The sequence below is a fragment of the Mesoplodon densirostris genome, chromosome 13, assembly GCF_025265405.1.
Source record: "Mesoplodon densirostris isolate mMesDen1 chromosome 13, mMesDen1 primary haplotype, whole genome shotgun sequence".
NCBI classification, from domain to species: Eukaryota; Metazoa; Chordata; class Mammalia; order Artiodactyla; family Ziphiidae; genus Mesoplodon; species Mesoplodon densirostris.
In genome coordinates, this window is record NC_082673.1 from 65212839 (window position 1) to 65238939 (window position 26101).

A 26101-nucleotide genomic window follows, 5' to 3' on the forward strand; every position below is an offset into this window, starting at 1 on the left:
TAAAAATACAAGCAACAGGGCTTCCCTGGTGGTGCAGTGGTTGAGAGTCCGCCTGCCGATGCAGGGGACACGGGTTTGTGCCCCGGTCCTGGAAGATTCAACATGCCGTGGAGCGGCTGGGCCCGTGAGCCAGGGCCGCTGAGCCTGCGCATCCGGAGCCTGTGTTCTGCAATGGGAGAGGCCACAACAGTGAGAGGCCTGCGTACCGCAAAAAAAAAAAAAAAAAAAAAAAAAACAAGCAACAGACAAGTTGCCTTTTTTCCTATTTCCCCAGAGTTTCTCTGATAGGCAGTATCTAATCAACAGAAATATAGAAAGCTACCCCAAAGAGAGAATACAGAGGAGCTAGAATAATAACCAATACTCAAGGTGGCCAGGTGAATGAGTGGAGGCTGACAGGCTTGATCTGTGTTTTCATCTTTGACTCATAGACTGCCTTTATGCCTATGTGGCAGAATTGGTATGACCAGGCAGGCAACCTGGCTCTTTGAGTGTTTCCATCCTTCTTATCACCTGCTTCATGAATAAAACCTTTAATCAAAATAAACTATTGCATTCAGCTCTTGGTAGTTTTTTGCCTGCCCTTCCCATTCTGACTGAATAAACCCAGCCAGAGAAACTCCAAGGTGAGCAAAGAAAGGATGCCAGCCTCTCTCCCTCTCATACACTTCCAACTTGTCAGGATGGGGTGAAATTATCTTGTTATACTTTTTGAAAGATTGTTGAAAAGTGAAAAAAAAGATTATATTTTCACTCATTCCTATGCAGCCATAATCAAAAAATTAGAAAAGTCTCAAAGCACCAAGCTGATTTCCTTGTTCTATGCAGCTGCTTCTCACTAGCTATCTGTTTTACATTTGGTAGTGTATATATGTCAATGCTACTCTCTCAGCTCAGTGCTTTGTGACCACCTAGAGGGGTGGGATGGGGGGCGGGATAGGGAGGGTGGGAGGGAGACGCAAGAGGGAGGGGATATGGGGATATATATATACATATAGCTGATTCACTTTGTTATACAGTAGAAACTAACACAACATTGTAAAGCAATTATACTCCAATAAAGATGTTAAAAAAAAAAAAAGAAAATTAGAAAAGTCTCTAAGTTAGATCATTCATTTTCTGGCTCCAATTAGCCCTAATCAGGAAACCTCCTTTACCTCTCAGGTTTGTGTGCCTGATTCACACAAGACCTGATTATTTCATGACTTTTTCGTATGCTGAGTCAATCTTGATATCAGGCTTTCCCCTCCTCCCCAAATTAGTAACATTTGAATTCAAACATAGTCTTTTTTTAAAAATTAAAGTTTAGTTGATTTACGATGTCTCAGGTGTACAGCAAAGTGATTCAGTTATATATATATATATATATATATATATATATATGTAAATATATGTTCTTTTTCAGATTCTTTTCCATTATAGGTTATTACAAGATATTGAATATAGTTCCCTGTGCTATACAGGAGGTCCTTGTTGTTTATCTATCTTATAAATAGTAGTGTGCATCTGTTAATTCATATTCTTTCCTTTCTATAATCAATGGACCAGCTTCTTTCCTCCCTCCATTTCTTATTAATATTAGTTACTAATTATTAATATTAGTTCTGGTCAGCTGTTACTTGGCATTCTGATACTTTTCTTTGCTACCAGCTGTTTTTAAACTTGACTTTTTTTTTTTTTTTGAAAACTAAATGCCTTTGCAGAAGCACTCTTTCCTTTTTTTTTTTTCTTTTTTGTTGTTGTTGTTTTGGTTTGGTTTGGTTTTTTGGCTGTGCTGCACGGTTTGTGATTTTAGTTCTGGGGCCTTAGTTCCCTGAACAGGGATTGAACCCAGGCCACGGCAATGAAAGCGCCGAGTCCTAATCACTGGATTGACAAGGAATTCCCAACTCTTTCCTTAATGGTGAATTTAGTCTAGAAACTTAACATATATTGAGATTCTGGCAATATTAGAATTTTTAAAGAATAGTAGGTCTTATTTAAAACCAGTTTTAAGGTGAAATAGTGAGAGAAAAGAAGATCAGATCACCCCTCTTTGAAAAAAATGCTTTAGAAGTTCTTGATAACCTAGTAGGTTAATAAGGTCCTTTTCATAAATTAACATTCTTTTCTTTTGGTGTCTCATTGAATATTAATGTGATATACCTTCATTTTATTCATCAAAACAACAACAACAACCCTGCTCATTTAATGCATAGAATGATGATTTCCCTTTGGATGTCTTAGACTCTGGTTTATTTCCTCATTTCCAGTCTTTATAATTTTCTACATAGATGAGTGACTATATTTTTCTATTCTCAATTTAAAAACAGGTTATGAGAAAAAAGTTATGCCAATGCAACAAATCTTCAGATAGCTAGTGCCAGGAAAGCAACATTCATAAAATTGTCCTCACTGGTTTTCCTTTTGGAATTGCAGTGCCAGGTAAAATGATTTACTGTCAGGTTGGACTGAGACTTGAGTTTTGTAGAAAAGATTTATTGGCATCAACTTTGCATAAAGCCATAATCATCCCCGAAAGGACATTTGTCCCTATAAACCCTTATTTTCAGGTGCCTGGCACTTTCATAAAAAACTTCTCAAGTGGAAAAGTCATTTGAGTTTTCAGATCCTTTATTCCAGTATTTCTTTGTCATTTAAAGTCTATTGTAAAAAAAAAAAAAAGTCTATCGTTCCTTGAATTTTCTGGACACACTAGGGCAGGGTTTCTGGGATCTATCCCTAGGTTTCCATGAGGCAGGGAGGAGCGGGAACCATAAATGTGCATTTTAAACAAGTGCCTGAGGAGATTCTGATGCAAGTAGACTTTGAGAAACATTCTTCAGAAAACAGTATAGAGTCCTGTGTATAAATTCTGGCTCCACACTTTTTATTTGTGTAACTTTAACTAACATACGTGGCCTCTGTCTCATTTGTTTCCTTATGTATATTCCTTACATATGCTTTAACTGGGCAAGTATATTTTCTGTTCATAAACTGTGAAGATTAAAGAAAATAAAGAGGAAGTACCTTATAGGAAGTACATATAGGGAGCAGATGATTCATTTTAGCTTTATTCTTTTTCTCTACCATTCATGACGACAAACACACAAACAAAATTACATATGTATGCGCATACATGCACACTTGACAGTCAATCTGGGGTGGAGCAGCTCTAGGACAAGTAAATTGATCTCTTGATCAGAATGGCAAACTTAAAATTCACTTGTAGGTAGCAGCAATTAAGACAAGGCCACAGTCCTGCAAACAGTCAAGGCTAGAGGACATAAACATGAGGCAAAGTTTATATCAAGATCAACAATCAAAGACTCCCTGACTTGGGACACAAGTTCAAGGAAAACTAAGAAGCTGAAAACATTCCTCAAGCACCAGGGACAGGCCTTCATATCTGAACAAAGAGTTTAAAGTGTTTAATACACTTAAAGTAGCCTAAAATCATCAACTATTTACTTTACCATATTCCTTAACTTGCCAAGAAACTGCACAAATTCATCAGTCCATCATTTACTCTTATCTGTGTCACAAATCAGAGGAGTTCCAAAGTCAACCTAAAAGCACTTGTGCATTTCAATTGATTCCAAATGTAGGGTCATTATAGCATTTGCTTCCTTATAAAATAATTTATAGCAAATACACATTATAAGTGGATCTGTGAACTCTGAGGTCACTTAATTAAAATGTTTAAGTTCTGAATTTTGTGATTGTTGCATTCTGCTTCCTCTTTATTTTTTTTTATTTTTTTTAAACATCTTTATTGAAGTATAATTTCTGCTTCCTCTTTAAAACTCAGAGAAAAATCTCCATTTGGTCAATTGTGGAGAAAATGCAGTAAATTATGAAATTATACAAAAGAGAGAAACCACCAAGCAGTTGTATATTTTATCATGTTGCGGTTATTTCCAGAATTATCCATTTTGGTGTTAGTCCAAGACATACTGGTTAAATTTTTCATTTTTAAATGAGATATATATTCAAAGAAGTGTTTTGCCTTCATTACTGTTTTATAAATACCCAAAGAATATTTTGTGAAGTATTACAAGTAAAAATAAAAATCTCGTAAATTTGTGCTATTAATATCCAAACCTTATCTAATCTAATGGATTTATTACTGAGACAGATCCAAATATTTATTAATTAAAAATAGATATTTTACACTGACATAAATATCTAGGTCCTTAAAAAAGAGATTTGTTTAAATGTTTTAATACTGGGCTAACATTTATTCTGATTATTTAAAATGGATTATAGATTATTAGAAAAATATTTAAAATATTAGAGACGAAAAGCTTATGGAAGATTTAAAATGCCTATTGATTATAGAAACATAAAACATGAGCTTGTAACTTTAAACAATCAATAATCAGTTAAACAATCTATATATATTGATTGACTACCTTGGATACCCTGGGAAAATACAAAAGGACTCTCGCACGGAGTCCTGGGGTTGCCACGTTGCTCAGTTCCAGGGGGACATTCAGATTCGCTTTGTGAGGATGGTACCCTGGAATTAAGAGGGCACATCCAACCTGCAGGGTGGGGTGTAGCAGCAGTTCATGGTTCCTGTCCTCAACTAGTTTACAATCTATCTGAGTAAGGGGAGGAAGCAGGCAGGGTTGGAGACAATATTGAGATGCATGAAACAATAGTAGCAAGAAAGTATGTATAACAATATGATGAGAAAGAAGGGAGAAAAAAAATTAAGATGGCAGATGCCAAAGACATGGGATGCAGTTTGTTTCTTTTTCCCTCATTAGGTAATAATGGACAGATTCCAAAATAACTTGGGTAGCCGAGCATAGAGCTGAGGCCATGCTCTGTATAACTGAGTTGCCTGTGGGCATTGAGAAGCATGGAGGTTAGTGACTCTAGTAACTGAGGCCCTGGTAAAAATAAAAAATGAGCCAAGAAGAGACTATGACCTTTAGTCATTCGATGAGATTGGGTTTTAGCCATCAGGAAAATTTCAGTTTCAATGTGAAATTACTGACCTGAAATTATATTTTATTTGTTTTTAAATCACATTGCTAATTCCTAATTCCATGGTGAAAACACCTATATTATATTTAAATTTTCCCAAGAATGCTGGGTGTGGGTGGGGGTATGGGTTCTGTTTGGGGGAAAGAATTGTATGTGCAGCATTATGAATAAAGAATGGGTTCACTAGGACCAATTCCAGGAAGAACATTCCTTGGAAACTTATGAAAGTAAGCTGTTACATATAAAGTTGAGCATACAGTTGATGAGTGGTACAGACAGTTGAGGGCTGTAGGTGTTTTACTCATGCTTCAGACTTCAGCTTAGGAATCACTTCCTCCAGGAAACTTGTCCTGATCTCTAAGGTTAGGTTACATGCCCCAGGTTTCACAGAATCCTGTGCTCAATTCTATCAATGCACTCATTACTCTCAATTGCATTTGACTGTTTACTATTATTCTGTCTCTGATAACAAAACAACAAGCATTCATTAAACATTTTGCTGAATAAAGCACTGCTCTTAAAGCTTTAAATAATTATCTTCTTCAGTAACAACAACCACATAAGTATTACTATTACCCCGTTTTAAAAATGAGGAAATAGAGGTGTAAGGAGGTTAAGCTATTGCTAAGGTCAAAGAGCTACTACATTTCATAGTAAGAATTCAAATCCAGACAGTCTGACTACAAAAGCAGGCACAATGTCTTTTATACCTGATGCTGGCACAATGTTGGGCACTTAGAATCCAAATAGTCATTGAATGAATAATTGAATGATGTCAGAGAAGAGGGAGACAGATGAAGACTGGAGCTATAGTGGAAAACTTGCTAGGGAGAGGGTGGGAATTGAGCTGGGCTTTGAAGAATGGACAAGATTTGGATAAATTTACCGGAAAGCAAAAAGCATTAGGCCTGGAGGACTTGAACCAAGTTAACAAGAATGGGTATGTGGTATGTTTTGCGTACAATGAGGAGACTGTCTTAATTATAAAGGAAGAAGCGAGTTAGTGGGCATGGAGACAGGGCACACAGGTTGAAGTCAAATTATAGAAAGGCTTAGAATCCATGCAAATAATTGGGTAGGGAACAGAAAGCCACTGAAAGGTTGTGTGTATGAGAGTGACACAATAAGAACAGTTTTTAAAAAAAAAATTTTTTTTTAAGGTGCTGGTTATACGCCTGTTTCTTTTTTTTTTTTTTTTTTTTTTTTTTTTTGCTGTACGCGGGCCTCTCACTGTTGTGGCCTCCCCCATCGCGGAGCACAGGCTCCGGACGCACAGGCCCAGCGGCCACGGCTCACGGGCCCAGCCTCTCCGCGGCATGTGGGACCTTCCCAGACCGGGGCACGAACCCGTATCCCCTGCATCGGCAGGCGGACTCTCAACCACTGCGCCACCAGGGAAGCCCTATACGCCTGTTTCTTGATGAACTCTTTTTTTTTTTTTAAGATGTTGGGGGTAGGAGTTTATTAATTAATTTATTTATTTTTGCTGTGTGTTGGGTCTTCGTTTCTGTGCGAGGGCTTTCTCTAGTTGTGGCAAGCGGGGGCCACTCTTCATCGCTGTGCGCGGGCCTCTCACTATCGCGGCCTCTCTTGTTGTGGAGCACAGGCTCCAGACGCGCAGGCTCAGTAGTTGTGGTTCACGGGCCTAGTTGCTCCGTGGCATGTGGGATCCTCCCAGACCAGGGCTCGAACCCGTGTCCCCTGCATTAGCAGGCAGACTCTCAACCACTGCGCCACCAGGGAAGCCCAAGAACAGTTTTAAAGTGAAAGCATTATGCAAAAAATGCAACCCTCTAGGTACATTTTAAAGAATGCCTATTTTACTAATAAACTAATTTCAAGGAAGGTAGCCTTCATTTTTAAATTTTTATTCAGTCACCTAAAGTTTATTGAGTACCTGTTCTTTGTTATTTATACACTGTAAAGGATGCAATAATTTGCAAAGATGGTTTAATGTAATTTCTTTTAGATGTATTAAAATTCAATTTTGAAGTTTCATCTTCTTTCAAAATACTAGATTTTCATCTCACATAACCGTAACATATCTTAATGCATTCAATTGTCTCTAATATGTCTTTTTTTTTTTTTTTCTTTTTTTTTTTTTTGCGGTATGCGGGCCTCTCACTGTCGTGGCCTCTCCCGTTGCGGAGCACAGGCTCCGGATGCGCAGGCCCAGCGGCCATGGCTCACGGGCCCAGCCGCTCCGCGGCATATGGGATCCTCCCAGATCGGGGCACGAACCCGCATCCCCTGCATCGGCAGGCGGACTCTCAACCACTGCGCCACCAGGGAGGCCCTAATATGTCTTTTATTAATCTCCTAGCTGGCATTAAAAATAATCACCACATTTAAGATGAGTAGATCAGTCCAAAAATTAGTTGTTTAGCTTAACAATTTCTTAATAAGTTGCAGCTTTTGCTTATTATTGCCAAAGAACTATAATGTTCTGCCCATAACTCTTTCTTATTTGATGTATGTCTCTATAACATGGAAAAGGCAAGCTCATCAAATTTATAGATGACACAAATCTGAAAAGAAAACAATCTATCTGATGTCACAATCTAGAAAGGTTGGGGCAAGGGTCATATCTAACACGATGGAATCAATGGGGATGGATCATGTTTCTAGGTCCTATGAAAATTACTGCACCAGCAAAAGCCTAAGAAGATAATGTTTAGCAGCAATATGTGGGTTAAATATCCCAGGATATCCACCCTAGCAAGTTTACAGTTCATGGTGACTAACCTGAAACTTAACAAAGAATACTATTATATCTAACTTGTGCTGCCCTGCAAGGGTACAGTTCCATTCTACATTGATAATGGCTTTTAAGAAGACACATACATCATATATTGAAAAAAAAATCTACCTCCCTCTCAACTTGGAAAGCACTGTTAGTTAAAAACAAAAGAGCCCAACTGATTTCTCAGCTTTTCAAAATATCAAAACCATCACTTTAATTGTTCAAAAACATACCTATCACAATGGTGGTGTTGCCTTATAGAAGCCAAAGAACTGTATGAGCCCAGTGCCGTGTACTACCAGATTCCTTCTGCAAATGGTTCTATGAACTCTGATAGAGCAGCCTTATACACAGACAAAGTCTTCTAACCAGGTACAAATTCACCAAAATCATACATAATCCTTCTCTCAATATTTTCTGGGCTTGTGTATCATCACCCTCTCCTTGGCCAGACCAAAGAAAGATAAGAAAGGAAGGGTTACTAAGTCTTATTTCCAAAAACATTCTATCAGTTACCAAAATAAAATAATTTGTTTTCAATCCACATTCTCTGTTTACTTTCTGGAGGTTCTTAAATTGTTAGCCCTGATTCTTCTTCTAAGTTGTCTTATGATTGCTAGGCCCAATTTTAGTCCCAATTCCCCAAAAGAGTCCTCGAAAGATGCTGTTAATTGTATCAAATTCAAATTACCGGGGCTTCCCTGGTGGCGCAGTGGTTAAGAAGCCGCCTGCCAATGCAGGGGACACGGGTTCGAGCCCTGGTCCGGGAAGGTCCCACATGCCACGGAGCAACTAAGCCCATGTGCCACAACTACTGAGCCTGCGCTCTAGAGCCTGTGAGTCTCAACTGCTGAGCCTGCGTGCCACAACTACTGAAGCCCGCATGCCTAGAGCCTGTGCTCCGCAACAAGAGAAGCCACTGCGATGAGAAGCCCGTGCACCACAGTGAAGAGTAGCCCCCCATTCCCACAACTAGAGAAAGCCTGTGCGCAGCAATGAAGACCCAGTGCAGCCAAAAATAAATAAATAAATATAAAAAATTCAAATTACCTTAAAATATCTAGTGTGCAAACCTTCCAATATTAAACAACAACACACACATACTTATACACATTCACTCACACAGGTATAGAGGTTTTTTTTTGTTTTTCTGGATCTCTAGACATTAATTTAAAACTCACATACACCAATGCTCCTAGTTCAACAAAATATGTATCAAGAAAAGTATCTAAAAAACCCTGAATTTAACCATCTTTTCATTTGTTAATTCACCCATTTATTCATCCAACAAAAGTTTATCTGAGTCTAATGGAGTAGTTAAGAGCCCAAGCTGTACAGCCAGACTCCCTTGGTGTGAGTCCTGGGTATTTCAGTTACAGGTTGCAGGACCTTGGGCATGTCATAGTTTCCTCATCGCTAAATTGGGGATAGTAATAGTACTTGCCTTACAGGATTGTTGTAAGGATTGAATTAATTAATTCATGTAAAATGCTGAGAGCAGCACCTGATACATATAAATGCTTTATATGTGTTTTTGTGATTATTATAGTCTCTACACTTAATCAATTTAAGTCTTCTTCTAAGGAGAGACAAATTCTTTTGAAAAACATATTCACCTTAAAGTTCTCCTAAAATGAGTTTTAGCTCTAAAATTATAGAGAATACACCTGGCTATAGTCCTTGTTCCTAAGAAGAACCTTGGTGAAATAGAAGGTGAATATTGCTAAAATATCAACTTACTGAGAGAATCCTCTCCAGGACAATCATATTCTGCAGCCTAGTGGCATGACACAGAAAAAATTTATATCAGAGTTTGAGCTAAAACATTTAACTTCTTAAGTAAAAGTAGAAAAAAAGAACAGAATAAAAAATGACAGGAAGTAGAGACTGGTGTTCTCCTGCTAGTTTAATTCTGCTGACCCTGATAGCTTTGGCCCAAAATGGGGTGGGAAAGGAAGGTGTGTGGTGACAAGAGACATAGATGAGCAGGTGCTTCCCACCTCTGACACAATCTGTTTTTGGACTCTAAAAGAAGATAAAAGTGCAATTATCCTACCCTCTTTGAGGTCCTCATTCTCTCTTGTTTCTTTTTTCTAGTCTTCCTTTTCCTTTGTTCTTCTTATATCTGCCCCTTCCTCATTCTTTTTTTTTTTTTTTTTTTCTTTTTGCGGTATGCGGGCCTCTCACTGTTGTGGCCTCCCCCGTTGCGGAGCACAGGCTCCGGATGCGCAGGCCCAGCGGCCATGGCTCACGGGCCCAGCCGCTCCGCGGCATATGGGATCCTCCCAGACCGGGGCACGAACCCGTATCCCCTGCATCGGCAGGCGGACTCTCAACCACTGCGCCACCAGGGAGGCCCCCCTTCCTCATTCTTAACATTCATTTCGTTAAGATGACCAGGGTGAGATATTACTCTTTCATTTTTCTGTTTCTGAGGCTCTTGTTTCTTCTATTATCCTTATTTCACTACTATCACTCTTTCACATAAATTTAATCTGTCTGATAAGCGTTCACCATCAATTTCATACTACCAGCATTGGGAGAAAAAAACAAACAAACAAACAGAAATTAGAAAGGGAAGGGTTCTGCAGATCCCAGAGTGCTAACTGGCTTAGCAGATTGGTGCGGGGTGAGTGGTGGGGAGAAAGTAAGGAGAGCGTCTGAATGTGGGCAGTATAAATCCTTGAGAACTGCAATGCATTGGTTAACTTGCTAACTTGGTTAATTAGTTAACTTCTCCCTGTGTCTACATGTCCTAACAGCCAAGGAAAAGAAAGGAACAGAATCAGTTAACATGACTTGCAATATTCATAAAATAATGATAAAAGAAGCACTATTCCTCAGTCTAGGACTATGAAGAATTTTCTCTTTTTAGTCTCATAATGGGAGGATAATAAAATGTAAAAACAACAACAACCATAACCTATTCAACAACATCCCTAACAGCAAATTTCATACTTTTATCCACCTTGGCTCTGTTTGTTGCATTGAATGACGTTAGATTATGTTAGCCCATGCCTAAATATAAACACACATGAAGTATAAATTTTATGTACCTCAACATGCAGGACAAAAAATATCCTGAACTGCCATCTCTTAAATTTTTTGAGTCAAAGATATATGCAAGTTTCAGTGGCATTTAAATAACACAATACTTGTCTGGCCCCAAATTGTCCCAGTTAATAACAAAAAAAGACATCATTACCCATATGTCCCAACAAAGCCAACAAGTTTAGAAAAAGGCTGTAATTTGGATGACTTTGCTTATATTCTTCTTAGTTTACCACAAAAATTCTGCCACTTCATTTACCAAACTAATATTTAGAGTACCTATTGATATTATGTGCTAGGCGCTATTCTAATTGCTGGGGATATAGTAGTGAACAAAATAGACACAGTTTCCTGCCTTGATGGTTTGAGCAAGGGAAAAAGCAGTTGTAGGTGAGTTTAGAGAGGCAATTTGGGTACAGATAGTGTAGAGCCTTGTAGGAGATATGAGGAACTTTGACTCTGAGCAAGATGTGTACCTATTGGAAGGTTTTGAGTAGAGTGACATGATCTTGTTTAAAAATAATCAATTTGGGGCAAGGACAGAAACTAGGAGACCAGTTTACTGAAATAATCAAAGACATGTTAAATATCAGAAAGAATAATTCCCAGTGTGTTTCTCCTAGGTCACTATTCCATACCTTATCCTCGCTACTAAAACTTCTAACACCTCTCCCTCTTCCACACTCTCAGCTGATGCTTATTTCCTATTTCACTGAGAAACCATCAACTCTACACGCTCTCACCATCACTTCTATCCCTCAACCCACATCCATGCCCGTTTATTCTGCCTTCCCTTTGGCCACAACTGATGAAATAACTGTCCATACTCCTTTTACTTGTCCACTAGTCCCCTCTCCTTCCACCTACTCAAGGACATCCCTCCAGAATGTCTCATCTCGCTATTGCATCATCATTTTTTACTTCTTTTTTGGATCATCCCACAGCACATAAATATGCTAAATACATTCCCAATATTAAAAAAAATAACCTCTTTTGTCCTCAATCCACCATTCAGGTGGAGCCCTGTTTCCCTACTCCCCTTTACAGCAAAAATAATACAAAGAATAATTAATTCCTCTCCTTGTTCTCTCATAAAATGCTCTAGTTGAGCTTTCACCCACACCACAACTCTAAAACTTCTGCTGAGAAATCAGCGATAACTTTCATGTTGCTAAATCTAACGATCATATCTCAGTTCTCAACCTACTTGATCTATCAGCAACAGGGGACACATTTTCTGTGACTTCTGGCACAGCCACTGTCTTAGCTTTCCTCCTCTGTTTCCTGTTTCCTTTGCTGGTTTCTCTTATCTCCCATTAAATATGGGGCTAGTTCACAGACCTTCTCTGACTACAATACTCTTTTGGTGACCTCTACTAGTCTCAGGACTTTAAACACTGTCTATATGATAAAGTCTCCAAAATTTACACTCTAGTTCTGAACTATCATCTTAATTCTAAACTCCCCTATCTTCAAGTGGAGATCTAATATTCTTCTCAAACATATCAAGCCCAAAGCTGATTCCTGATCTTTCCTCCAAACCTGTTGCTTCTGCATTCCTCCGCATCTTAGTAGACAGCAACTGGATTCTTTCAGTTACTCATGCTAAAACCTTGGAGTCTCTCACACACTAACAGCAAATCCATTGTCTTTACTTTCAAAATGTTGCCACTTTCTAAATGTATCTAGAGTCTGGATATGTTTTCAGTTCTCACTCCCCCACTGCCACTACCTTAGTTTAATCCTCCATCATATTTTGAATAGATTAGTGCAACAGCCACTTAACTAGTCTCACAGGTTCTATCCCTTTACCTCCTTAGAGTCTCTTTTCAACCCGGTGGCCAGAATGATCCTGCTTAGTCAGATCATTTCATCCTTCTATTCAAAATCCTCCAGTGGCTTCCCATCTTACTTAGAGCAAAAGCCAAAGAACCCTCAGTGGCTTAAAAGTCCTGACACAATCTGGCAACAACTTGAAAGTCTGACAATACTGAGTATTGGTGAAGTTGCAAAACACCAAGAGTTTTTATTTTATTTATTTTTAAATTTAATTTAATTTTTAAAATTTGCTGATAAGAGTGTAATGGGTATAATTACTTTGGAGAACAATGTGTTAATACCTAATGAAAGTGAAGATGCAGACTCGAACAGGAATTCTGTTCCTGTGCTCATACCTAGAAAACCTCACACATGTATAGAAGGTGACAAAACAATAATTTGTATAGCAGCATTGCATGTAACAGCAAAAAACTGGAAACATTCTAAAGGTATTTACAAGAGATGAATGAATAAATCTTGGTAGGTTTATACAATAAACACTACTAAGCAATAAAAATCAAAGAACAAAAGCTGCATGTAGCAACATGGACAGCCACACAGAAGCCTTCATCAGTATTAATGCTTTATTTCCTAAACAGGGTAGTGGTTTCACAGGTGTTTATTACATTAGTCCTTATTGCCTCTATATGCCTGAAATACATCATAATTTTTAAATGGGGTAAATGGTAAACTTGTAGAATATGGGAACAGTCTAGAGGAGAGCTTGCTGAGGGAGGGGCATGGATGGACACAGGCATGGATAAATACAGTCGTGTCTCAGGGCCGAGGAACTTAATCTCCATCCCCTTCCTCTTCATCCCCACTGCAGTTTTCCTGGTTCAGGTTTTCATCTTTTCAGTAGCCTCCTGTTTATTTCTCCTTGTTAAACTCTTGTTCCCCAGAATTCATCGTTTAGAGCTCTGAGTGGCTTGTACACATCCAAATCTCATCTTCTCAGCTCCTCTACTCATAAGCCTTAAAAGACTCTTCAGTATTTAGAGTGAATGTAAGTACATTTCTTTCTTTTTTTTTTTCTTTTTTATCTGCCCCCCTTTTTGCGTATATTCTAGAACTGAGTTCAGCCCAGAGGTGGGGGTTAGGGGGTGGTCTGGATGGTGGATGAAGGTGGGGGGCCTGCTGACCATCAGGAAACCTGACCATTGCGCTGGGCAAGCCTCTCTGGCCTCATTTTCCCCTCTGTTAAGAGGGAATGATTAGAGTCACTACCCGCGGTGCCAGCCATGGGGCCTCTTGATCCTGTCTGGGAAGGGCAGGCCACTAGGCAGACTGCGGACCAGCGAGAGGGAAAGTGTCAGACACGGGGGCAAACCATAAATAGGCCCCTCTCCCAGAAGACCACTGAGAGTTCAAGACTGGCGCGGGCACACGCGGAATGAGGGCAGAGACTCCCGCCAGGAGAGAAAGGCACTTAAGGGAACTGCTCATTAGCATGAAATGCAAATGAGCCCGGCCTCATTAGCACAATTCTGCGCAGGATTCGGCGAAAGGGCAACCTGGGAGGCAGCAGCCGCTCTGCCCTCCCTACTGCACTCCCCGCAACCCGCCCGGGAGGGAGCTGAGACACGCACCCCACTCGGCGGGAGCCGCGGGTGGCGCAGCCCTAGGAGAGCAAAAAACGACAGGGAGTTGGGGGTGGGGGTGGGGGGGATGGCAGGTGTAGGAAGTCATCCGGTCCATCCCTCTGCCTCTCCTCAGTGGCGTAAGTGGCCCCGAAGTCTCAGGAGAGGGAACTGACTTCCTCGGTTCCACTGTGTCTACCTCCCGCAGAGGTGGGGATAGCGCTTCCCGACGTCTTAATCCTCGATGCCCTCCCCGCCCCACTTCACCTCAGCGCCCAGAACCCCGCTCCCGGGTACCCACAGCCTTTAGGGGTAGAGCTGGCGGCAAGAGGGAGTTGGGGCAGAGAGAGCCCGGGGACTCAGGAAGGAGAGGCGGGAGGAGGGCCGGGGTCCACATGCGCGCGCGCGCGTGGGTAGCAGCAGACCATCGAGGACCAACTCCTGGTAGGGTGGAGATGTGCAAGGAGAGTAGCCCCGCCAATCTCCTGTCCTGCGGACAGCCTCCCCATAAGCCATTTTGGAACTCGGGAATGAGAAACTGAGGCACGGAGTGGGGGCTTGGTGGAACTTTGCAGGTTAAGAGTCGGCAAAGCCCAGATCTATGCTTCTACCTCCTCCCACACACTCGAGACCCTGGCAGGTCCCTTCGCAGGAACATTCCTCTGCTCCGCAGCTGCTCTTGGAGATCCGGTCTCTGGGTCCTGCGTGACCTGCCTGGGGCTACGTGTTCAAGCACGAAGTCCTCTCCTGAAGCTCAGGAGTGTCAACATGAGATCAGGGTCAGAGGGCTAGTGTTAGGAGATTAGGGTCAAAGTCGCAGAAATGGACCTGGGAGGAGGAACAACAAGCTCAAGAGGTTGGTGGAGGCCACGCCCAGACCTTGACTGCCTCCATAAGTACATTTCTTAACATAATATAGAGAACACTCTGTAATATAAACCCAAGCCTCCTTACCAATATCTGTTCCCAAATATTTCAGTTCACAGTTCTGTATTCTTGCTCACATCCTTCATTATGAGCATCCTTTTCTGACACCTGGAAAACACCAACAGGAGACACAGTCTATGTGATTTCTTTCTAGCTTCTCTAGAGGTAGCTTTATGATGTATTTCTATACAATTTTGTACATACCTCTGTGATAGCGTCATATTTTTATTAGGTAGTTATATTTTTGTTTCCACAATAGGAACTACTAAAAGTCAGGGATAGTGTTTTTTTATTTCATTTTGTGTATCTGTTTGTTTGTTTTAAAATCTTTGAACACCCAGCTCCTACCAAGACGTTTAACAGATAGCGGGTGTAAATAATTATTTGTAGAATCAACGAAAGAATGAGTAGAGGTTTTATTTAGCAGTGTTGTAGGTGATAAGAAGAGAACATCAGGTGAGACATAAACTCAGTTTTCAAGTTCTCAGTTATGTGGTTGCTTATGCTCATTAATTAAAATGCTATTTCAGGGCTTCCCTGGTGGCGCAGTGGTTGAGAGTCCGCCTGCTGATGCAGGGGACACGGGTTCATGCCCTGGTCCGGGAAGATCCCACATGCCTCAGAGCGGCTAGGCCCGTGAGCCATGGCTGCTGAGCCTGCGCGTCCGGAGCCTGTGCTCTGCAACGGGAGAGGCCACAACAGTGAGAGGCCTGAGTATGGCAAAAAAAAAAAAAAAAAAAAAAAAGCTATTTCAGCTTATACAACACTTATTGACTGATTTCAGGAAAGATAAAGAGAGGCAGGCATTATTTTGTTTATGTTAGCTAAGACTAGTCAAGAATTCAACTGGTCTTATTGCTAGGATAATTCAAAACTGTTATACTGACGGAATACCAGGATATTTGAATTTATTTTTGAAAGTCTGGATTAATGTAACATTAGCTTTTGTTCTGAAAAGATACATGAGGTACTGTGGCTCCTTCCCTTATTCTCAAGATATTCATTGGTAAAACCGGGAGGTGTATGGTGTTATCATAGGGCCACACTATAGCAAATGGGGACTGTATCAGGACTATGACATCTGCATAGGGAAATCTACTTTCTTTAGGTTTTAATTTTCTAATATTGAACTATTTTATAATTTAGAGAAAAAACCCTACTGCTTCTCCATTAGTTCCTAGGACAATTGAATATGGTAATTTACATTTTTGAGAACATATCAGTTTGGGCATTTACTCAAAACTGTACAAATTCCACATTTTAGAAATAACCAGTTATTATTCAAGCTCTAACTTCCAAGTAGCTTGAATGTTAAGAACTGGTTTTAAAAACCAAACCCACAAAGTACTCCAGGAATTGTAAATCATTCTTCAATTGTCAACCACCAAGGCACTTCAATTTAGAAAAGAATCAAGACACTTTCCAGTTATTCAAGTATAAATGTCTTAACCTAGTTTCAGACTGAGGACAAAACCCTCTGAAGACACAAAGAATGCAACAGCACTCATTTTTTTCTTTTTCTTTTCTTTCTTTCTTTTTTTTTGTGACAGAATCTTTCTTATACATTTTCTAAAAAAAAAAAAAGGTATAAAACTGAGTTACTAGTCATTACTGATAGAGGTGAGAAGGAAGCTGATGATGTGAACAGAGCTGAAGGAAACTTGTCTAGGTAATCAAAGTACCAGACTTACATTTAGACCCCTGAATAGTTTCCCAAAATTTTTTGAGGTGGTTAAGTCCATCTTCTGCATTATTTCTCAAACACATTAGGATATTGTTACCATGTGTGTTTTAGTTTTTGTTACTGTTTTTATAATTTACCCTAATTGAAAGAAAAATGAGGGGATGAAGTAAAGCATGGGGGTTCTTGATTCTTTTTCTCCTTTAGCCCAACAAGTTAAGCACGGACTTGCCCAGGCTGATTCTTATAACACTTTGGAGAAGGCCCTGATCTAGCCATCAGTCTTCGTAACTTCCAGACAACTACTAGCCATACTCTTGGATGGGAGAAATGGAGGGGTTTTGGAAATTGCAAATCAAGAGTTTCAGCCGTATGATCTTTTAGCTCTGCCTGACAAAGTCCCGGCCCAAAGCAAAAATTCACCAAATCAGTAACATCAGGCCTCTAACATTATTCTCATTATTTTGAAATTTTTTCCTTTATCCACTTTAAGTTTCCTCAACATATCACTTGAGTGAAGTGAGAATTATATGATCTTGCTATAAATATTAGCTTTACAAATGACTAGTAACTCAGTGTGAATAGTACAGGATGCTAAGTGCAATTTGTGGTAAATTTCAATATTCCTATTTGGAAGATTGACTTATAACATTAGGACTTTTATTAAATAAGTTCAAACTAATAGCAGTTGCTTCTAGACAAGCAAAATTGAGGACTTGAGAAGGATGAAAGAAAAATTAATTCTTTACTATAAACATTTGTACTGCTTGAATTTCTTGCCACACAGATGCAATGTCTTAAAATTTTTTGTTTTATTAAAACATTTTTTTCAAACTGTATTACAGACACTAAATGCAGAACACTTGCTCTCTTAACAAAGTTTGAAAGAATTAAAAGGCTTATGTAAAGGTTTCAGACATGTCACTGGCTTTTGGGAAGAGAATCAAAAGCCAATATTCCAGTGTTTCCCTATCCATTTGCTTCTCTTCCACACCACATTTAGGATTAGTTACAAATAAATTTCTGTTTCCAACATTCTTCTCAGAGGTTCTTTGTATTTTTATTCCTAGATAGCTACCCAATATTTTATTTGAAGCATATTTTAACTACTCTTATGTTTTTTTCCCAAAATGATTTTCCCTAGTGACAACTGAAACCCAAGTGATGATTACAACAAAAGAGATTTTAAGAGTTTTTCCAGAACCAGGGTCATTGGTGACATTTCCATAAATCACACACAATCTCAACACAGGCCGTCTTACAGAGAAGCCTCACTCTAATAAGCTTAATATACAGAGGTTAAAATAGCCTTGTTGTATTTATCTTTCACTGTGCAGCTTACCAAAACCAAATTTCTGTCATCAAAAATTATTAATCATCCATATGCCCTGGAGAGAATTTTAATAAAGCATATTATGAACCTAGGGGTGGGGGAATTCGGGAGAGACACAAATATGATCCAAATTTATAAAAGGAGATGGGGTCCCTATTACTCCACCACATCTGTTTGCCACATGTTCATAAATCACATCAGTGTTTTGAACATTTCTCCTAGCACCTTCCTGTCACTCTGGTTTTATAGTTCATAATTTTACCCCTCCTCCCCACACACACACAAAAATTCTCATTATTATATTTCTGGCTTGAGAGTGACATTTGACCAACTATTAAGTCAAGCAACTGCAGCTAATGGCTGGGCTAGTGCCCAAGGATCCTCCAGTTTCTTGAGATTTGGTCACAGCAAGCAAAAGTGGGAGCAAAACTTCTTGTTTTTTCTAAAGAAGCAGAGAAATAATATGAAGATACCAATGACCACTGCCAAACCAAAAACAAAGCTGCATTTTGAGTCTGAATCTATGAAATAAAGTTGCCAACTTAGAAAAAGATATTTTTCCTTGCAAATAGTATCCTTGGAAATACCGTGGACACTAAGTTTATTTTCATTTTCCAGTGATGCTAATACATGTCTGCATGTAGTGCAGTGCCTGTCCTCCATGAGTTTGCCATCTCTGACAACCATGACATATAAAGAGCAACAGGTATAAGGCTACATTTTCAAGACAGACTATGTGACCTTCTGGTTTCTTTAATGCGAAAAAAGTAAGCAAACTGAAAATACAGAGAAAGTCAAATTAGCCATGTGGTACCATACAGATGAAGTTGAGGTCTTTGATCATTACGACTGATCAGCATCTCCCTCCCCTTTGCTCCAAACACAGCACTGCTGAATGGGATATAACAGCCACGAAAACATACGTATCCATATTTATGCTTGAAAACAAAAAAGAAAAACCACGTGAAATGAACAGTCAATCTGAAGCCAGAGCAATGAATGGGAGCTAAAGCCAAATGGGCCATGAGGCTACTGGACCTGGATATTCTAAGTCACTGAGGTTTTAACCTAAGAGTAGAGAATTGGGGAAAAAGACAGGAATTTTCAGGCCTGGGGTTGTGGAAAGCTATAGGTGCACTCTCAGCATAAAACCAAAAGCCTAGAAGGGACTAGAAAAGTTTCTTCCACTGGACTGGAAATTTGGCAAGAAAAATGGATTGCCTGTCCTAGGTCATGGTTGAAAATTAATCATCTGGGAAAAATCAAAACTGATAACTATATGGGGGTAGGGGTTGAATTCACATATTATGTTTGGCAAAAGAATCTGAAGTCAAGAAATCATTGTTAAAACTGGTTGTGAGACCCATGGGATTGAAAGAGGTAGACATAATAAAACCACCCACAATAATGACTTCACAACCCTGAACCATGACACATCCTTCAAAAACAGTCGGAAGATAGAGTCAGTCTAAAATTTGAAGCACTCAAGGAAATAGACTTCCTGAGAGGAGGAGACTTCCTGAGAGCCAGGAGTCTCAACAAACAGGAGAATTCACATGCTAAAACTATTAGAAAATAGAACCATATGAAAACAAGTTTGCTTTAAATGTTCGAAGAAATAAATAAGGAGGAAATAAAAATTACAAGGACAGCATATCCTAAAAAAGAAGATGCAGTAAGAAATCCTAGAAATGAAAAATATTATAATTGAAAGGAAAAGCTCAATATGTGAACTCTAGTATATTAAACACAGATAAAGAGGAAATTAGGAAATCTGAAAACAGATCTACGAAATTCACCTAAAATGCAGTAAGATATGTGTGTGTGTGTGTGTGTGTGTGTGTGTGTATACAAACATATGTGTGTAGTTACGTGGTCTGTATTCATGTTAGTCCTCAATTAATTATAAACTCATTGGTAAATGGATAAATTTTATTACAAATATAAAAGACACATGGAGGATAGAATGAGAATTTCTAACATATGTCTAATAAATCTAATAATTCTCTTCAGAACAAGAGATTGGAAGTGAGGCAATACTCTGAAAATGAAAGAAACCATAAATCTTCATACTCAAGGAGCAGACAGTTCTGAGGAAGGTAACTTAAAACACACACACACACATACACTCACACACACACTTAGATAACTATGGTGAAACTTTAGAATATCAAAGATTAAATTTTAAGAATTAAAGAAATCTTAAGTTGTACAAAGACTGAGACAAGTTATATTTACAGATTATTACTAAAATATTACTAAAAAAATATACTTCAGCAAGAAGGAAACTGAATATAAAAGGAAAGAGTGTGGTGGAAGAACCAATGATGGACAAACAAAAACAAAATCAAAAGTTTGTTGATAAATCTAGGTTTAAATGTTTAAAAATGTGTGTGTGTGTGTGTGTGTATGTGTACACTAAAATAGACTAAAAAATAACATAGACAGATTTAAGGTCCTTGCCTTATTTCAAGAGAAGGATAGAATTATTGATTCACCTCAAAACTTATTAGGGTATGTATATATTACTACTTAAGAGTAACTACTAGAAGAATAGAAATAGAATGTATAGCGCACAAACTTAACCAAGAGATACCTTTAAAAGAATGAGGTGAGGATGGGAATAAATTCAACCAGTGCAATAGAGAAAACAACCACTTTCCTGTCTGGGTTTTTTCATCGGTTGTTGTAGCTTACAAAAATATGTCAATAAAAACAAGGTATTATGTGCATTTTCAGGAATTATAATGAAGATGAAGCTAGAAGAATTATACATAGGATGTTTTTAAATATTAAATAAAGTAATACACTTATAGCAAGATAAACACAGAGGAAGGAACAAAGTGAAAGAGCTCAATAAATGATAGACATCATTACTATTATGTTTAAACATTAAGAAGTTTAAACTTCAGTAACATACAGCATAGGGAATATAGTCAATAATATGGTAATAACTTTGTATGGTGACAGATGGTAACTAGACTTATTGTGAACATTTCGTAATGTATAAAAATACTGAATTACTATGTTGTACACTTGAAACTAATATAGTAAGTCAATTATATACTTCAATACAAAATAAATAAATAAACCATGGCTAAAGCATGATTGACAGTCATTAATATGGAAAACATTAAAAAAAAGAAGTTTAAACTTTCAAAGTTATCCAGGATAAGAATCTTGCATCTTCTTTGATATTAATATCCAATTTGATTATTAATTAACATTCTAAATCTACTGGTAATTTGGCTATTTTTAGCCGAAGCCAGAAGGTCAAAACAACAAAACACTTCTGACATTTATCTTGTAGAAATAATAATGGTAAACAATGCAGTGAGAAAAAAGAATAAACAAAAGTCTTGCAATTGAATCTGAAGGGACTGCAGATTCATTTGAAAGCTGGCACCACTTTCTAAAAGGTGGGGGAAAACTCAGCTTTGACATTACAGTAGAAAAACATTAAACCTCTTCAACATCCAAAGGTGCTCTCTTCATTCTTAGAAATTTTAGAGAACTGTATGTCATTTTCGTGAATTCTACTTTGTTTATTAATTTTTTAAGGACTTGTATTTTTTCTTCTGGATCATAAGAATTTAAAGGCCTGAATAATGTCATTTATCACTGGCTTTCCCCACATACCTACCAGGTACCTTGAAACTCATTAAAATTGGTTTGTGGATGAAAAGATGAAAATAATTCTTCTAAAAATAACTGACATTTGTGAAAAGAACTGCTTAATTCAGTACTACTTTTCCCCCTTGTCATAGAGAAAGACAATCATTCTCTTTTTTCGGGGGGGGGCTTTTAACTTTTAATTTTATATTGGAGTATAGCCAATTAACAATGTTGTGATAGTTTCAGGTGCACAGCAAAATCAATACATATACATGTATGCATTCTCCCCCGAAACTGCCCTCCCATCCAGGCTGCCACAAAACAATGAGCAAAGCTCCCTGTTCTATACAGTAGGTCGTTGCTGGTTATCCATTGAAGACAACTATTCTCTTTACCCATTTTCTTGCCCCACCAAACAGAGACCAGCCAGGAGCTAAGAGTGAGATTTGTCAAAGGATGTATGCTTCCAATTTTTAAAGTTAAAAGCCTTCAGATGCTTCAGGAGTAGATCCTTCTGACAAGAACATCAAATATCCCTAGTTTTGAAGGTATCAGACACATAAAGTCACACTGCCCCATTATTCAGCCAGAAAGCTAACTACTTTGTTCTTCATTCAAGAAGTATGTTACTTCACACTAGATACCAGTATCAAGAATTTTAATGGACCCAGTTTCTCTCCAACTACCTACTGTACATAAAAAGGAAAAGGCAATAGATATAGAATATTCAGTGATGCATATCCTTACTGAGGCCTTCAGTGTTTACTTTCATCTTCTCTTTCCCATCCCCAGACCACTTCTATGCATCTCTCATTACCATGCAGCAGAGGATTGCATGACAAATCATTGTCTAAATATTACTATTCATTAAGCCAAAGACAGCTTTATTTTGGCTTAAAAACTGTACCTTACTATGTGTATAAAACTTCTTAAGTGCCAGATGGTTTCATTTCAACATTTAAGTTACTGATCTTCCCATGACACTTGCCAGAAGAAAGTTTGGGACACCTCTTCACATGTTTCTTGAAGTAGCCTCTTGATACTAAAGGAGCCTCTCCAGATGTAACCCAGTAAAGATAATACCTTGCAAACCATAAATAAAATGGCCTCAACTAAGCTCACAACAGGAGACCATCAGCCTGTAGGAAAGCTTTTTTCCTTCTAGCAAAACTCAACAAATGAGATAGCAGAGAACTGAAGGTAAAGGGTGTAGTTCTCACTCTGCTTGTACACTGGAATCATCCCAGATCAATTGAATATGAATTTCTAAGGAAGGGGGTCAAGACATTGGTATTTTTCTTAAAAGCTCCTTTGGTGTTTCTAATGTTCAGCCAGGTTGAGAACCAGTGCTATGGGACCCACTGGTAGAAGGATCATACTTTTTCCTTAAAACAAAAAATCTACACATGCTTATTGTTTTTACAAAGATACCTACAGATAAGCAAAAGGAGGAGGAAAAAAATCCATGTGCAATCTTGATTTCTAGATATAGTAATTATTAAAACCCTGGTATATTTTCTTCCATATTCTTTACTGTGCATGGCTGTGTGAAAATATGTGTGAATATGTAAACACTATTTTTTTCTTGCATTTTTATGTTTCTTCATATATCATAAAAAATATTTAGAATCATTTGCCTATGATTTCATAGGCAAAATGGCTGATAATGTAGGAAAAAAATGGTCAGTGCAATTCTGCCTTTATTTTTATAATACCTGACTCCAGAAGGTCTAGTCCATCATTAGAATGACCTTATCAGCAGGAAAGCATCAGCTGACTTATTTCCTCCCTCCCTCCTTCCCTCCCTCTTCCTCCCTCCCTCCCTCCCTTCCTTCATTTCTTTCTGTTTTTGAGAAAGTTAATTTATAAAAGAGATTGAATGTGGAGACATTGGAACCCTCATTCATTGTTGGTGGAAATGTAAAATGGTGCAGCTTCTTTGGAAAACAATTTGTCATTTCCTTAAATAAAAACAGAATTACCATATGATATAGTGATTCTACTCCTAAGTATTTACCCCCCTAAAATTAACATACATTCCCACAAAAACTTGTATACAAATGTTCAAAGCAGCATTAGTTTTAATAGCCAAATAGTTCAAATAACCTAAATGTCCATCACCTGATGAAATGATAAATAAAATTTGATATTCCATAACATGCAATATTATTCATCTATAAAGTGAAATTAAGTACTGATACATGCTACAATATGCTAAGTGATGAAAAACAGTCACAAAAGGCCACATATTGTATGATTACATTCATATAAAGTGTCCAGAACAGGCAAATTTATAAAGACAGAAAGTAGACTAACGGTTGCTTAGAATTGAATGGGGTGGGGTGGCGGGGAAGTAGAGAGGAGAATGGGGATATACTGCTAAAGAGTATGGGGTTGTTTTTAGTGAGGATGAAAATATTCTAAAACTAGATTGTGGTGATGGTTGAACAATCCTGTGAATATGCTAAAAAACATTGACTTGTATACTTTAAATGGGTGAATTGTATTGAATGTGAATTATATCTTAATAAAGCTATTTATTTTTTAATTTTTAAAAATAAAGCTATTTTAAAAATAGAAATTCAGAGACCTTATTTTACATCTTACTGTTCTAATGTGATCATTTATTACCTCTTTTTAAAGGGCTTTATCCCCATTCTTCCTTTCCTCCTTCTCCTAAAGGCTTTTTTATAAATGAGCTGATGGGGAACTCTTTACCATCTCCTTCAGGAAAAAAGAAAATTATAAAACCTGCCTAGTCGTTTAAAAGAAGTTTGATATTACAAATCTCAATGTCACCAGAGGCTCAACTTCAAACCCACGGCAAAGGGGAGATTTGAGTGGAATCTGTGTCACTAAGAGATGCTGTCAACATTCTTTTGATATTAAAATAACCTTCTTCAGGACTTGAATTCTTGGAACATAGCACCCACTTAGCTAAGTTTCTAGTTAGTCGTTTTTACTATCGGCTGGAAACGCACCTTAAAATAATTCCATGTTGTTCTGAAAAAAAGTTCTCACTAAAAAATTCTGTTTTCATGATTTATCCTCCTGAAAAATACAGGTACTACAAAATAATTTACATTGGCAGTGGGTTGGGAGGTGCAAAAGAGGAAGTTGGGGCTGCTGAGTGCTGTGGAAAGTCATGAAATTGAGTAGCATTTTGTATTGATAAGGAAGGACATAACAGCAAATGCCTATTTCACCCCTGACTGCATGTTGTGGTTAACTTGATTAAAGACAGGTTTAGAGTCAGCTTGAGCTTCAGGGTTGCACTAAACTGGTCAAACTCAATTGTTAGTTGAAATTTCACTTGGACACTTGGAAATAGCAATTTGAGGAGTTTGGGGGATTTTTTCTCCCCTTTTGCTTTCAAGTGGTAAAAAATAATGTGAAATTTTCTGGCCAATCATAGACTGACTGAGTATGTATAATAAGGAGTCAACCACCAGCTAATCTCCCAGGGCAGACATCCCAGAACTGGTGGGTACATTCTCTTAGAATTAAAGTACCAGTCGAAAGCCTCATAAAGGGGGGCAAAGGGTGCGTTAATTTTGACAAAAACGTGAAAGCATTTCCCATTATTTTTATATTTGAAGTGATTTAAAAGAAACTGTGGGAAGAAAAGATAATTTAAAAGAAGTTGTAGAGTTACTATTAACATAGAGGGGTCCATATCAAGGTCATATTCATGGTCCATTCAGGAAGGGTCTTCTGTATAGAAAATGAATGATACAGAAAATAGTGTATTATACTATGACAGACCTGTGATATAAACTATTATTGTCTCTTACAGAGGCTTATGCCCTTAACTCAAACTATGTCCTTTTTTTAAAACAAATGGCCCAGGAATGACTGGTCCTTGCCAAAACGCAATTCTAAAAGTTAGCGGTCTTCAAACTTTAATTGATTCTACTTTCTAGAGCAGTTTTGGTTTAGAGAAAACTTGAGCAAAAAGTATAGTTTGCATCTACCTCCTCTCCCCACCCCCTACTCTGTATACAGTTTCCGCTATTATTAACATCTTGCATAACAGTGATACATTTGCTATAACTGATGAACCAATACTGATACATTATTATTAACTAAAGGCCATAATTTACATTAAGGTTCATTCTTTGTATTGTATAGTTCTATGGGTTTTGAAAAATGCATAATGTTATGTATCCATCATTGCAGTATTACATATAATAGTTTCATTATACTAATAATCTTCTATTTTCCATCTATTCATCCCTCCCTTTCTTCCTCCAAAGCCCTGGCAACCACTGTTTTTTTTTTTTTTTTTTTTTTGCATTATGCGGGCCTCTCATTGCTGTGGCCTCTCCCGTTGCGGAGCACAGGCTCCGGACGCGCAGGCTCAGTGGCCATGGCTC

General features: G+C 38.2%; 1 long non-coding RNA gene across 1 annotated transcript in view; it reads right to left on the bottom strand.

The window, feature by feature from the left end:
- The window catches only part of LOC132500946 (uncharacterized), a 212686-nt gene that overhangs the window by 97188 nt on the left and 89397 nt on the right, over positions 1–26101 (bottom strand). The window contains exon 4 of the long non-coding RNA XR_009534100.1: positions 15124–15204. This is a non-coding gene — a long non-coding RNA (uncharacterized LOC132500946). The remainder of the gene's footprint in view (positions 1–15123; positions 15205–26101) is intronic.